The 12505-nt window shown below is 59.9% G+C and overlaps 2 long non-coding RNA genes across 3 annotated transcripts; one reads left to right on the top strand and one right to left on the bottom strand.

The window, feature by feature from the left end:
• The first annotated feature begins 1112 nt into the window (after nucleotides 1-1112).
• On the top strand, nucleotides 1113-8547 carry LOC112672859 (uncharacterized). The gene is made up of 3 exons (XR_003144560.3): nucleotides 1113-1518; nucleotides 7758-7945; nucleotides 8213-8547. It is a non-coding gene; the product is annotated as an uncharacterized LOC112672859 (long non-coding RNA).
• On the bottom strand, nucleotides 4433-8547 carry LOC125755698 (uncharacterized). 2 transcript variants are annotated; one of them, XR_007412787.1, is made up of 2 exons: nucleotides 8055-8547; nucleotides 4433-6932 (listed from the first exon to the last, which is right to left on the bottom strand). It is a non-coding gene; the product is annotated as an uncharacterized LOC125755698 (long non-coding RNA). The 2 variants fall into 2 exon arrangements; XR_007412786.1 differs by having other exon boundaries at nucleotides 8193-8547.
• Nucleotides 8548-12505: the final 3958 nt, after the last annotated feature.

The following is a 12505-nucleotide window of genomic DNA, read 5'->3' as shown; positions in this document are numbered from 1 at the left end:
CGCCAGCCGCTGGACGTTTGAAGCAGGGATTGTAAACTGCTCGGGTGAGGAAGGAGAAGCCAGCCCACAAAAGGCTTTGTTTGGCCCGTACCATGCTTTCTCATTTTAAAATCTGGGTGCCAACATCTAAAATCGTGTGCTTTCACATAAAAATCTAGTTCACAGGTCTGGTTCCTCCAAAGAAACCAGATATTGCAGGTGACTCCAGGTTCCCCCATGACGGCAGTTATCTGGAGCTGAGCAGGGGCTGCCTGTTGGATGTGGCACTCCCCTGGTGACCACAGGTCCACCCACCAGTACCTGCCTGGCCCCCGAAGGTGAGTGGACGGACACCCAGCGTTTCTGTTCACGGAGGACTCTGCTCCCCGCCAAGAAGCACAATTCCGTGGCTCCCAAAATGTCCGGGTTTGAGAGGACTCAGCCTGGCATTTCCAGGATGCAACCAACACAATTGCTCTTCCTCCTGACTTTCTCCTGCTTCTGAATTTTCTGGGAGACCTCAGACCAGGATCAGGATGCTAATTCCCTAATCTCTGTGATTTGTCTGCCTAAAAACAGGAGGCCACTGGGGGCAACCAGGGGTTCGTCTCTGACCTGCTCTCAGCTTTCCATCTCTGCTGATGCTGAGTCAAGGGCCGCATGGGGGCAAGACGTGCCTCTCTCCCCTTTGAGGACCAGAGGGAAGCTCGCGAGGGCCTCACTAGCCCACTCCAGCCGGTGGATTGGGGTCCCCGTGGCTCCTCCAACATGCAGGCTACCTTTCTGCAGGTCACCAGCCACTGGCTCTGGACTCTGCTGGTGGAAGATGGTTGCCAGGCAGAGGGAGGCGGAGAGAGGAGAGAGAGAGACCGGCGGGGCTGTTTGCACATGGATAATGCAGTGGGGTTGTGTGCAGGGAGGAGTGCCGGCGAGGGCTGTTTGTTCTGGGAATGGTTAATCCTTGTTCAAATTTATATCCTGAATCTTTAATGCAACTGTGTCAATGAAGAGTTGGCCGCCTGGCTCCGTACAGCTGGGCCCGACTCCCGGAGTCATTGACACGCTCCAGGGGTTCTGAAGGACACGGGAGTGTCTTGGGCTCCCCACCCCACTCGCTCACACTTCCAGGAACCCCTGGAACCGCCAACTTCCAGGAAGGTTGGCTCCGGGAGAGGAACAGATGAAAGCTCGACATGGCTAAATTTTGCAATGGGTGATGCTGACCAGGCTCTGTCTCCCATTCACTGGGTAAAGAAATCAGGCTGCCATACGGCTCTGGGTGGGGACCTGGTCTCGTTCAGTTTAGAAGCATTTATTTTTTTAAAGTAAGTCCTGGTGTTGACTGGGAGTTGAGGGTCTGAGGCCAAGTTAAAGCAGACCGTGTCGACGGCGAAACCCCCTCACCGAGGGGTCAGCAGCTTGGGGCAGAAGGGCGGGCTCCATGCAGAGGCCTGAGAACCAGAGGAAAAAGCAGGCCAGGGCACCCTCCAAAGCAGCCCCCCAGAAAGGACCTCCATGGGGTCCCACCAGGGTGTGCTGGTAAGTGCTTGACCAGCTTTTTGGGTGGGGGCGGGGAGGGTGGGGGAGAAAGGCCCTGATTTGTGGCACTTGTCAGTTCGCGCGGTGTAAACGCTCCCACTTTGGCCAAGGCCGAGCTGCCTCTCTGGAGACGCTAATCTGCACGAGGCAGCGCCAGCACAGCCCTCAAGCCCCTCGTGTGCTACTCTGGGTTTCATTCTCTTTTCCGCGGAGCTGCACCCAGAAGACGTAGAACACGTGGAGGGAAAAGCAGGGTCTTTAACTGAGAAGCAAACAGCCAACACCTTCGTCCAATAGTGAAAGGACGAGAGGGCCGGCTAGAGGTCAACCTGGCTCTGCAACCTCTGTAAAAGCTGGGAGCCCCCAGACACCCCGGCCCAAGGCAGCAAGGTGGCAGGGGTGGGGGGCCTCGCAGAGCCCAGCTGAGGCTGCTCACGTCCCCAGGGCGCAGGTGGGGGTGGGCCCGAGGCAGAGGGAGCCACTCCTGAAGGAGGAATCCAAAGCTGGTGCCATGTCAGAACAATGATAGAAGCTCGGGTTCCACGTCTGTAAAACGGGGTGATGGTCACACACCCCCTGCCGAAGGTTGTCATGGCAACTGCACGAGCTGATGTGTTGAGTGCTTGGCATGCTGCCTGGCACACAGGATGTGTTTGCCCAGAAAGAAGTGTGGGGTGTGCGGGGCAGGGGCCAGTGGTGGAGCAACTGGAAAGCGTGGCTCTGGGGGGTGAGACACGTCCATACGTAACCCCACCACCCAGCCCGGGGAGGGGGGAAACGGATCTCAAGCCATGGGCACCGACTCCGGGCTTGGAGGGTTTATCGCCCCCGGAAGGGCAGGGAGAGATCTTTATGGAGACTGGATGGAGGGGCGGGTGGGGGAGGCGAGCAGGACGTCTGAGACTCTCAGGCTGCAGTGGGGAGGGGAGGCCACAAGGATGTCTAGCAGAACCACATGAAGGAGTGAAAACATGAGCAGGGCAGCAGCTGGAGAAGTTCTGGTGGCAGAGGCCACGGCTGAGTGACCAGTGACAGGGCTACGGGGACTTGCGAGCTCCTGCTCTGGCCTTAAGCGTTGCTGGTGAATTCACGTGTTGTCCTTCTCGGACATTACTCTTACGTTTTACGCAGGGCCTCTGAGTGGCCTTGCCGGAGACAATGAGGAGGTGGCAATGTCCGTGGTCGTCGTCCGCTGGGCGGGGGGGGGGGCTGGTGCCCCCTCCTCCCCTTTCTTCCCCTCTTCCCCTTTCTGGGACTGACGAGTCCGTAGGGAATCGTGCAAAATGACTGCAGTGCGCTTGCGGTGTGGGGAGAGTCTGTAGCAGGGGGTCCGAGGCGGAGGCGGAGGAGCCACCGTCCTGCCGGGCTCCTGAAGCCGCACAGCGCTGGGCGAAGCGTCACGAACACGGAAAGGCGGGGCCCTGGGTCGGTGGGTGGGTGCCCTCTCCCTACCTGGAGGCCGGGCAGTGGTTCTGAGGGTGCTCACATCTTCGGTGGCCTCTCCTGGCTTGAGCCTCGCCTCTCCGCTCACCGTGGGCCCCAAGTAGGGGCCCGGGGAGATTCCTTCTTACCCCAGACGTGGACCCCGAAGAGCTGAGGACAGCACCCCCGCCTCGTGTCTTCAGCCAATCCAAGGAGGGAAGGCTTGCACCAGCCCCTCCCCTGCCCCTGCAGCCTCCCCACCTCCTGACCCGCCACCAGCTTGCGGCTCCGCAGCCCCCAGAGAGGGGCTTTCAGCGCGTGCACAGCCCGCGTCCTGCCCCAGCGTCTTGTTAACATGATTCAGGGCTAAATGATCTGATTCAATGGGGCTTCCTATGGCCCAGCTGGAGGTGAAAAGCTCCAGCAAGGAATTTGTTTTACCTCAAACTGGGAGGTTTAACCCCAGGAAGGAATAAAACATCCCTCCTCACTCCCTTGCCCCCCTCTCCCCTCCCCACCGTTCATGTCGCTTATGCCCGTAGATGGGCTGAGCTGACGGGCCATTTGCAGGGACGGTTGGATGGAGCCAGATTCTGTGTCGGGAAATGGCATCTCTCGTGGCCACTTAAGAGAAAGTAAAATGTGAGCAAGGCAGGAGCCGAGGTTCTTCCCGGGTTCTGGGCCGGAGGGGGGTTGGGGGGCTTCCGGTGCCAGGTGCACAGGTAGCAGCGGGGGACCAGTCTGTGTTGGCCACGCACGCGTGAGCGTCTGCCACGCTCCCCGGGGAGGTGCTGAGCACACAGCAGTCCTGTCCACGGGCCAGCCTCTGTGCGCGCAGCCTCTACGGGCCCAGGCACGGGCCCAGAATCCCACGTGTTTGCGGGGCGGCAGAGGGGCCTTGAGAGCACAACTTGGTCCCACGCCCGGGGATCTGGGTCTGAGTCTGGCCCTGCTGTTGACTTGCTGTGTGACCTTGGGCAAGTGACTTCATCTCCCTGAGCCCTAGGATCCTGGTCTGCAACTTGGGGATAACCAGACAGCCTCCCTCACCACGTGGCTCTGACAGTTGAATGAGACACAGTTGAAGTGCCCGGCAGCTGGCGTCCAGCAGGGCACAGGCGATGGGAGAGATGCCGGTTACGACGGAGGAAGAGAACTCGTTCTGCACATTCTCCTTGCCCGTGACCCCGCTGCCCCATCCCAGTAGGTCCATCGAGGGGACACTTTGCACATGCAGATCCAGGGACAAATACAAGAATATCTACAGCAACTTTTAGCAAAACACCAGGGAGGAGGGACCAAATGTCCATCAGTAGAAGGACAAATAAATGGCTCTATATTCGCCGGTGGAGTATTACGTAGCTTGAACAAGGCTGGACTCCTGCCACATGCCCCCGACCTGAGCGATTCCCTTGCAAGACGATGCTGAATGCCGAGCTAACCAAACTGAGACAAAAACCAAGATCCTGACCAAGGCACACATCGTGCAGTCTGTCTTTTTACTTATTTTTATTTTTTAATTAAAAAAAAATTTTTTTTTTATTTATTCATGAGGGACCCACAGAGAGAGACGGAGACACAGGCAGAGGGAGAAACAGGCTCCCTGCAGGGAGCGCGATGCGGGACTCGATCCTGGGACCCTGGGATCCCGCCCTGAGCTGAAGGCAGACGCTCAACCGCTGAGCCACAAAACAAAAGAAAGCGCACCAAGCAAAACGAATGCTACAATGTTGATAGGTGCGTTTCAAGGGGGAAAACTCTTTGAAAAGGCCAAGAACGATACACGTGGAATTCAGGGCTGCCCCTGGGTGGGCACTGCCCCTGGGGGAGGCAGGGCTGGCGGAGGAGGCGGCAGGGAGGCCGGTGGTGCTGGGCCCGACCTGCCTCTGCAGCGCCAGGGGTTTTGCAGCTTTCATCCCTTTCTACCTGACCACCTACACATACATGCGGCACAGAGTCTTTTCCATGCATCAAGGTGATTTTTGTTAAGGTGATGAGAAGAGACCTTTTAAACAGCCCTCATCCTGGCTTGCAAATGAGGGAGTGGGGAGGGAGCCAATGGGACTGTCCCACACTGTCGGGGTTGGGAGGGTGTGCGGCCCCGAAGGTAAAGGACCTGACACTTTGGAAAGCAGTTTGCAGTTTCTTATAAAGTTTACTATCCACCTACTGGATGACCCGGCGATTCCATGCCTTGGTATTTGCCCAAGAGAAAGGAAAACACGTGTTCACACAGGGGCCTGTAGGCAAATATTCACGGCAGCCTTATTCATAACAGCCCCAAATGGGAACCAGCCCAGCTGTCCATCAACAGGTGGAGGGGGGACACTCTGAGGAGGTGTCTCCATTCGATGGGATACCAATCAGCAATAGAAGGGCACGAGCTGCTGGCACGCACGGCAGCGTGACGGATGGACGGCCAGACTGCTGTGCTGAGAGAAACGTAGCCAGACTCAAGGGGTTGCATACTGGAAGCTTCCACACACAGGAAATTCTGGAAAAGGCAAACTGTAGAAGGCGAGATAGCAGAGTAGTGTCGCCAAGGTGTGCTTCCGGGATGGGAGAGCAGTGGGGTCTCTTTCACCTGGATCCCAGGCCCCGGCTGATCCCGGCTGGCTGATGGGGGAGCCCATCCCAGCCTGTCCAAGGTGCCCTGGGCTTCGCTCCGCCAGGAGGCCCCACGGGTTTTCCTACCAGCTGGAGCTACCTGGCCCCATCCCAGGCCACCCGGCGGCAACCCGGGGCCCTTACGGTGTCCTTCATTGTCCAAGCCTGCTTAGACCTCAGGCCCCTGCCCTACCTCAGAGTAGCCATCTGTCTCCCAGTGACTCAGCCCCACCCCACGGCCTGGGTCTTGCCCAGTGCTTGCAAGATCACCTGGGACACCTGATTCCACGTGACTCCGTCTGGTTCCTACTGGAGACCCTCGAGAGGCCGCCTGTGGCCATCCTTACCTCCCCTTCAACTTCCTACCAGGACATCCTGTCCCCCCCACCCAGGCCACCCCCCAGCCTGGACCCTGGCCCAGCCCGGCCCTAGTCATCTTCACTCTCTCCGCTGCAGGAAGCCCAGCTCTGTCCTTCTCGTAACCTCCTGTGACTAGGGGGGCCGAGCCCCCACCCCCAACCTGGCCATGCTGCTCCTCTGGCATCTGGGCTCCTATGGGAGGGTCCAGACTCAACTGCACAGACCTCAGAGCCTGCCCATGTCACCTGCGAGCCCTCTGGGAGCTCGGGGTCCAAGCATGTACAGCGGGGGCGAGGATGCTCCAGAAGTCACCACAAAGGGCGTCCTCGTGAGGTTACAGTGATGCCGGGGGGGAGCAGATGCATCCCGGGCCCCCACACCAGAGTGTGTGCGTCCCCAGGGCGCTGCTGCTGACGTCACCTCTTGCTGTACAAAGTCACCATCTGGCTCATCCAGCGCCGGTTGGCGTTGCCAGCTTGTCCTCGTGCTGCCGGGCCGGTGGGGTGTTGGCGGGGTCCCGGGTTGTCTGGGCGTCGGCGGAAGAAGTCAGCATTTGCGAGAAGTTTGGGGGCCTGACAAGGCTGGGTGGGGGCTGCGTGAGCACGCCGCGCCTCTCAGTCAAACTCTGGCCCCTCTGCTGTGACGGGGGACAGTCTGCTGAGAGCTGTGAGGTGTCTTCTAGAACAGGGGCTATCCCCCCAATTTGGCCTTTCAGCAGTTATTCCTGCAGAGTGTTCCCCTGGGGAGATGGCTCCCTCTTTAGAACAACGGTGGGGCGGGGGAGGGGCGTCTGCACCTGATAGGGAGTTTCCCAGCATCCCCTGCGCTGTGATGCATCAATGACAGGGCGCTGCTTTCCCTGGAGAACAGGAGGCGGCTTCTGCCCGGATATTCTTCCCAGAGGAGCCAAGGTTCGGTGACCCTCGGGCTCTGGCCAGGTCGTAGGATGCTAGAAGGTGTCAGAGAGGGCATCTTTGGGCTCAGAACCCAACACTCGCAGGTCTGCCTCTCTGCCTCGTCTGTGTCTGTAAAACAGGATGAAGACCTCACGGGTTACTGGGAAGAACAGATGAGATAAGACGAGCAAGTACTTTGTAGCTTCTCAGGCACCAGACCCGTGATACATGGCCATGCATAATGGCATGTTCCAGAACATTCCTATTTAAACTCCAGCCCCTTCCCTGGTGCAGGGCCTTCTGCACATTAGTGTTGACTATCTGGGCTGCCGACGCTGTGGATGGCCAGGTATTCCAAAACAAAGAAACAAGCAGGCCTCATAGGAACTCCCGGCAAAGACCAGAGCTGTGGTTCTGGGCCTCCGTGGCCAGGAAGCTGTGATTTTGGCCAAGTCATTAGCCACGTGGGCCTCCGGCTCCCTCACTGGAAACATGGCGAGCGCAGCCACTGGCCGGTTTACGTCCAGAGAAGGCAGGAGGATGGAATGTGACGCTCCAGCACCAGAGCACCACGAGCCTAAGACCTCTCATCGTTTCACCCAGAAAGGTCCCAGGACAAGGTCAGGACCCCAGCGGCCACCAGCCCCAGGCCCCTCCCTCCCTAAGCGACCCAGAGGTCATCCACAGTGACAGGTGCACCTCCCAAGATCATACAGCCAAGCATGGTCGTGTGCTGGAAGACCCAGGCCTCTTACCTTCCGAGGCTTTTATCAACATCCACACTTTGGCTACGTATCATCCCTGGGAACTCTTCACTGAAATGTATTAAAAATGTACCGCACGCCGGGCACTACTCTAGGCACTTCTCGTGCATCATTACTCTGAATCCTCACGGGAGCCCTACAAAGGCCGCTGTTAACTGTGACCACTGTTGCTGTTTTTCCCATTTAACAGATGAGGAAGTCGGCACTCAGAGGCTGAGATGGCTCCAAGGTCGCACAGCAATATGGACACAGGTCTGCATCCCGAAAAGCTTGTGCTCTGACCGCTACACCACACTGTCTCCTACCCTGCTTCCCCCTGTGGCCAACCATGGGCCTGCCCATCCCATCAAGCCACTCGAGCTGGAGGGGGGACACCTGGTAAGTGGGACTCACTGCTGATCTAGGGTTTCCAGAGTCCTTCAGGGTCTGCCCTTGGCTCCTGGCCTCTCCCTGCCCCTCAGCCTCTCTGCCAGCCACCCTGCCACACCTGCTCAGTTTTCCTGCCACCGTGCAGCCACTTCACCCTGGCGTCTGCCCCTTCTCTCCTGAGGTCCTGTTTCCATGGGGAGGGTGAGAACGGGCGCATCCTGGCTGTGGAGAGGGATATGGTTTTGTGGCCTCTCACATCACTTATCTGTTCTCCAGTGTGTCCTAAGCCCCTACACCGCGCCAGCTGCTGTTCTGGAGGCTGGATGTGCAGCCGGGAAGAAGCTGGAGGGGCCTGCCTTCAGGGAGCTGGTGTTCCAGAAGGATGCTCAGCTCCCCACAGCCCGAGACAGACAGACCCTGGCTGTCCATGGCCGCCAGCCACTGCCCTCCAGGTGACAGGATGGTGGGGGGCCGGAGCCAGGACGCCCGCCTGCTCTTCCAGGAGGAACGGCGCGCACGAAAGCGTGAGCCCCAGGGAGCAGGGGAGGAGGCTGAGCCAAGCAGGCGGCAGGCGGGATAAAGGATAAACGTAGCGCCGTGACGCAGCTGCTCCCTCCGTGCAGGGCTGGCCGGCAGGGCCCTGGGCCCCAGGGGGGCCACCTAAGCTGGTGGTCACGGCCTCCCCCCGGCGATGCACCGGCCCGGCCCCCCGTGTGTGGGTAAGGCTCCCCACTCTGCCCAGACGAGGCAGGAGGACCAATGGCAGAGGCGGCCGTGGATTCTTGCCTGGCAACAGCTGCAGGACTCGGGGGCCGGAAGTCGCCCCTCCCACATCCTCCCAGTGCCCTGGCTTTGCCAACGCAGGAAACTGCCAGCCTGGGCTCCTCGGATCCTCAAGAAGAGCTGGCTCGCCTGTTGGGAGGGGGGATTGCACGAGCGAGCTGGGGTGCGCGGCTGTCCCACGGGGAGCGGCACCCTAAGGTCCGGCCAGGAGATACTCACCGGTGCCCAAGGCGGGGGGTGGGGAGGAACTGCCCCCAAGTGCCCCCCACCTGCAGGGGCAGAGAATCAGCTGCCAGGCGGGCTCCCTGGAAGGTGGCAAAAGTGTCCCTGTAGAGCCAGCTGACTGCCCCCAGGAGCCCTCGCACCAGGCTCTGCTCAAGACCCTTCCCGGGACAAGCCGAGCCCCCCCAGTCAGGGCCCTGGGCCCAGGACCCCCGGGAAGGGGCCCACCCTCCATCGTCCAAGACCAGAGCCTTGTCTTCCTGGAGCCCCCTGTCCCCACCACAACCACAGGAAGCCTTCACCCCTCCCCTGGGGGCCTCAGGACACAGAACTCTCCTCTGTCTCAGCTTTTACTCCCAAATACTTTTTTGGTCCATGGAGACTAGAAAGCCCCAGAGTGAGGACCCCATGATGGAGGAGTCTGGGGGGTAGAAGGTACAGACAGGTAGGCACGGCAGGCTCGCTCTGGGCCATGGGGCAGGGGCAGCCCCTCAAATGCGTACCTTCCAGAACTTGTTTTATCAGTGAAGCAGGGCAGCTAGATCCCAATAAGGAATGGGTCTAGAAACAAGAAAAGCCACTTCTTTCCTTCACCCTGGGCCCACAGCACGTCCCCATTCTGGAGTTGCATCCAGCCCAGAGGACCACAGGGGAGGCCAGGATGGGGACCTGGAGAGGCCTGCACCCCATGGTCAACATGCTTTCCCAGCTAGAAACTGGGATACATCAGTCACAGCGTTTGCTCTGATGTGCAAAGCACAGTAAACCAAGCTGTATCTGGCCGGGAGTTAACTAAGACCCCCGTGGACATGCTGGACATCAGCACGCTCTGGGTCCTGCCTCTTGGGTGCCCGAGATGCCCACGAGGAGCCCCGTGCAGGCCCAGATGGGACAGGATGGTTCGGGCCACCGGGGGCAGCGCTGCCACCAAGGCGTCTCTTCCTGGCCCCCCTGTAGCCCCTCCTCTGTCTGCCTCTGCGACCAGACCGCCCGGTCCCCCATCTGTGGGTCAGCAGGACAGACATGGCAGGAGGTCCCCGAGGGCTGGCTCTCCCTGGGACTTGCCTATGTCCTTCTCTGGACTCAATGCAGGGGCTGCCCAGCAGCTCTTGGTGGTGCACCAAGGGTTGAACATCTTGAAAATGAGAAGGGGGTTCACTCTACACGGTTACAATGGGGTTACTTAGCCTGGTAGCAGGTGGGACAAAGACGGGGGGTGGGGAGAGAGAGAGGGCTGTCACCCCACCCCTGCTCCTCCAACAGGCTCCCTCTCTCCCTGCCCCTGCTTCCCCTTCTTCCCACGCCCTCCTCTCCCCTCCTCAGACTTAGAAGGGTGGACCCTGGTGGTGCGCCCCCGGGTGGGGGGGATGCTCAGCCCTCACCCCCACCCTTGCTCACACCCTCACTCTGTGTGCCCAGACCTCTCAAATCCAGCCAGGTAAGTTTACTGCCAGTTGATCTTGAAGCAGGGATACTCAGATTGGGCAAATGTGTCCACGTGTGGCCCAGGATGCAAGGCAGGGGTGCTGGGGACAGGGGGGCTCTCACACACCGGCCCTCTTCTGTGGGTAGTGCTCAGGTTGGCTCCGACCCTGAGATGGAAAGTGTTTTGAAATGCAGGTGGAGAGGAGAAGGCAGCGGAGCCCCCCCAACCCCCCACCCTCCAGGGACCTCACTCACCTACACTCAGCACCCCGGCCCCCTGGTCCCCGTCACTGACGCCCTCTGTGCTCCAGGTTCCCGTGTGGACCCCGCTCCCCCACCCCGGAGCTCTCTGCCTCGCAGACTTAGAATGGTAATAGCACAAGCGAGGCTTTTCTCTCTCTTTTAGTCAAAATCAATGACAATGACAGAGTTATAAGGCGAGCCGTGGGGAGGAAGAAGAAAGCGCCTGGTGTCAAAATTGATGCAGGAGCAGTTAGAGGAACCTATTAGGATTTCAGTTGCCTTAGGGTGTGCTGCTCAGCACAGAGCGGCGTGATATCAGCGAAACCCACTGGCAGGCAGGCAGCCTTCTTCCCCCGCGCACCTGTCATTAATGTGGAAGGCGGAACATCGCAGCTATTAGTTTAGGGGGGCACACGTGGAGATGTCTCAGTCACACGAGGGGGACGAGAGAGTGCCACCGGGAACCTGAAAACGCGGTCTGGGGAAGGAGAGAAAGGGGAGCCCCGAACCGGCCGCTGGGGTGTCCCTGGGTGTCCTGGGGCCTCCTGTGCCGCACACAGGGACTCATCCCTGCAGGTAGGGGGGAGCCTGGATGGGCCCAGGTTGAAGCAGGGGTGGCCAGCTGCAGCCAGTGGGGGTCCCTTCGAGTTTCTCCTGTCGTTCCCCCCCCCCAGACCCCCCCGCAGGAGGCCAGCACACCAGGTAAGGCAGCCGCCTGCCTCGGCATGCTCCTCCCCCTGAGCCCCAAATGACAGGAAGGCAAATGGGGTTGAGGGCATTGTTGGACCCCGCCCCCATTGTCTGCTGCAGAGAGATCCGTGTGGCTCGGGTCTTGTGGTCTTGACTGTGATGACCCAGAGGGACACGGAGGGTGAGGAGTGAAATCACGGACAGAGGCACGAGCACCAGCGTGGGGGTGCGGGGACAGAGGTGGGGGGCCTCGGAGCAAACACCCAAAAGCATAGCCTTCCTCCCTGGCACCCACCATGCCAGCCTTCACTGGGTGCCTCACGGGAGCCCCTGCCCTGGTGACCGTGACCATGATGGTTCCGTGGTGGTGCCGCGGCAGCGCCCCTCTCATCAGGGTGCTGGGGGCGGGGCCCGTCCTGGAGGCCGACGGGACACAGTGGACGCGCACCCAGCACCCGCCAGGCTTCCCCGGGCTGCGTCCCTGAGTCTTCACGGCCACCTGGGGGGGCATGGGGGGTTCTTGTCTCCATTTCCCTGGCACTAAGGAAGCTGGGCAGCAGATGAGGTCAACAACCTGCGCAGGACGCAGAGCTCCCAGCAAGTGGCGAAGCTGGAATTTGAAGCCGGTGCCCTCTGATTTTGCTCTCTTCCCCCCAGACCATCCTGTCTCAGGACCAAAATCTGTGACTCTGCGTGACTCACCCCATCGCAGCCCAAACGGGGGTATCCCTGGCCGCCCCCCCAGCCCCGGGGATGGGGGCTGTCCCACTGGCCGGCAAGTTCCTGAGTTGGCGCCAGTCCCTGCCTCCCGGGAAAGGCAAGGAGCGCGGAGAAGGCGGCGGTGGACTCGGTGTGGGATCGCATGTGGCTAATATTCCCATTAAATAAATACATTTTGCTAATTGGATTACTCAGACAGTATAATATACTACTGGATTTCCAACATGATGCTAATAAATTGTGTGAAGAACTTAATCATGTTAGCATCCCGAAAGCTTGTAAGAGATGAAATTAGAAAATCAGGCAAAGTTGACATCCAGGGCTTTGGCGAGGCTTTCAGAGCCGCGGAGCTTCCGGGAGCTTCTGTGGGCCAGGCAGCGGGGGGCCCCAGGACCCTGGGTGCAGCGACGGGGTGGCGGTACGGGGTGGGGGGGCCGGTGCCCACCCAGGAACCTTCCTCCCTTCCTTGTGGTCCGTGCGGAGGGC

This window comes from Canis lupus, chromosome 9, assembly GCF_003254725.2.
Source record: "Canis lupus dingo isolate Sandy chromosome 9, ASM325472v2, whole genome shotgun sequence".
Lineage (NCBI taxonomy): Eukaryota > Metazoa > Chordata > Mammalia > Carnivora > Canidae > Canis > Canis lupus.
Note: the sequence above shows the minus strand (reverse complement) of the source record. Positions and strands in the feature narration are given on the sequence as shown.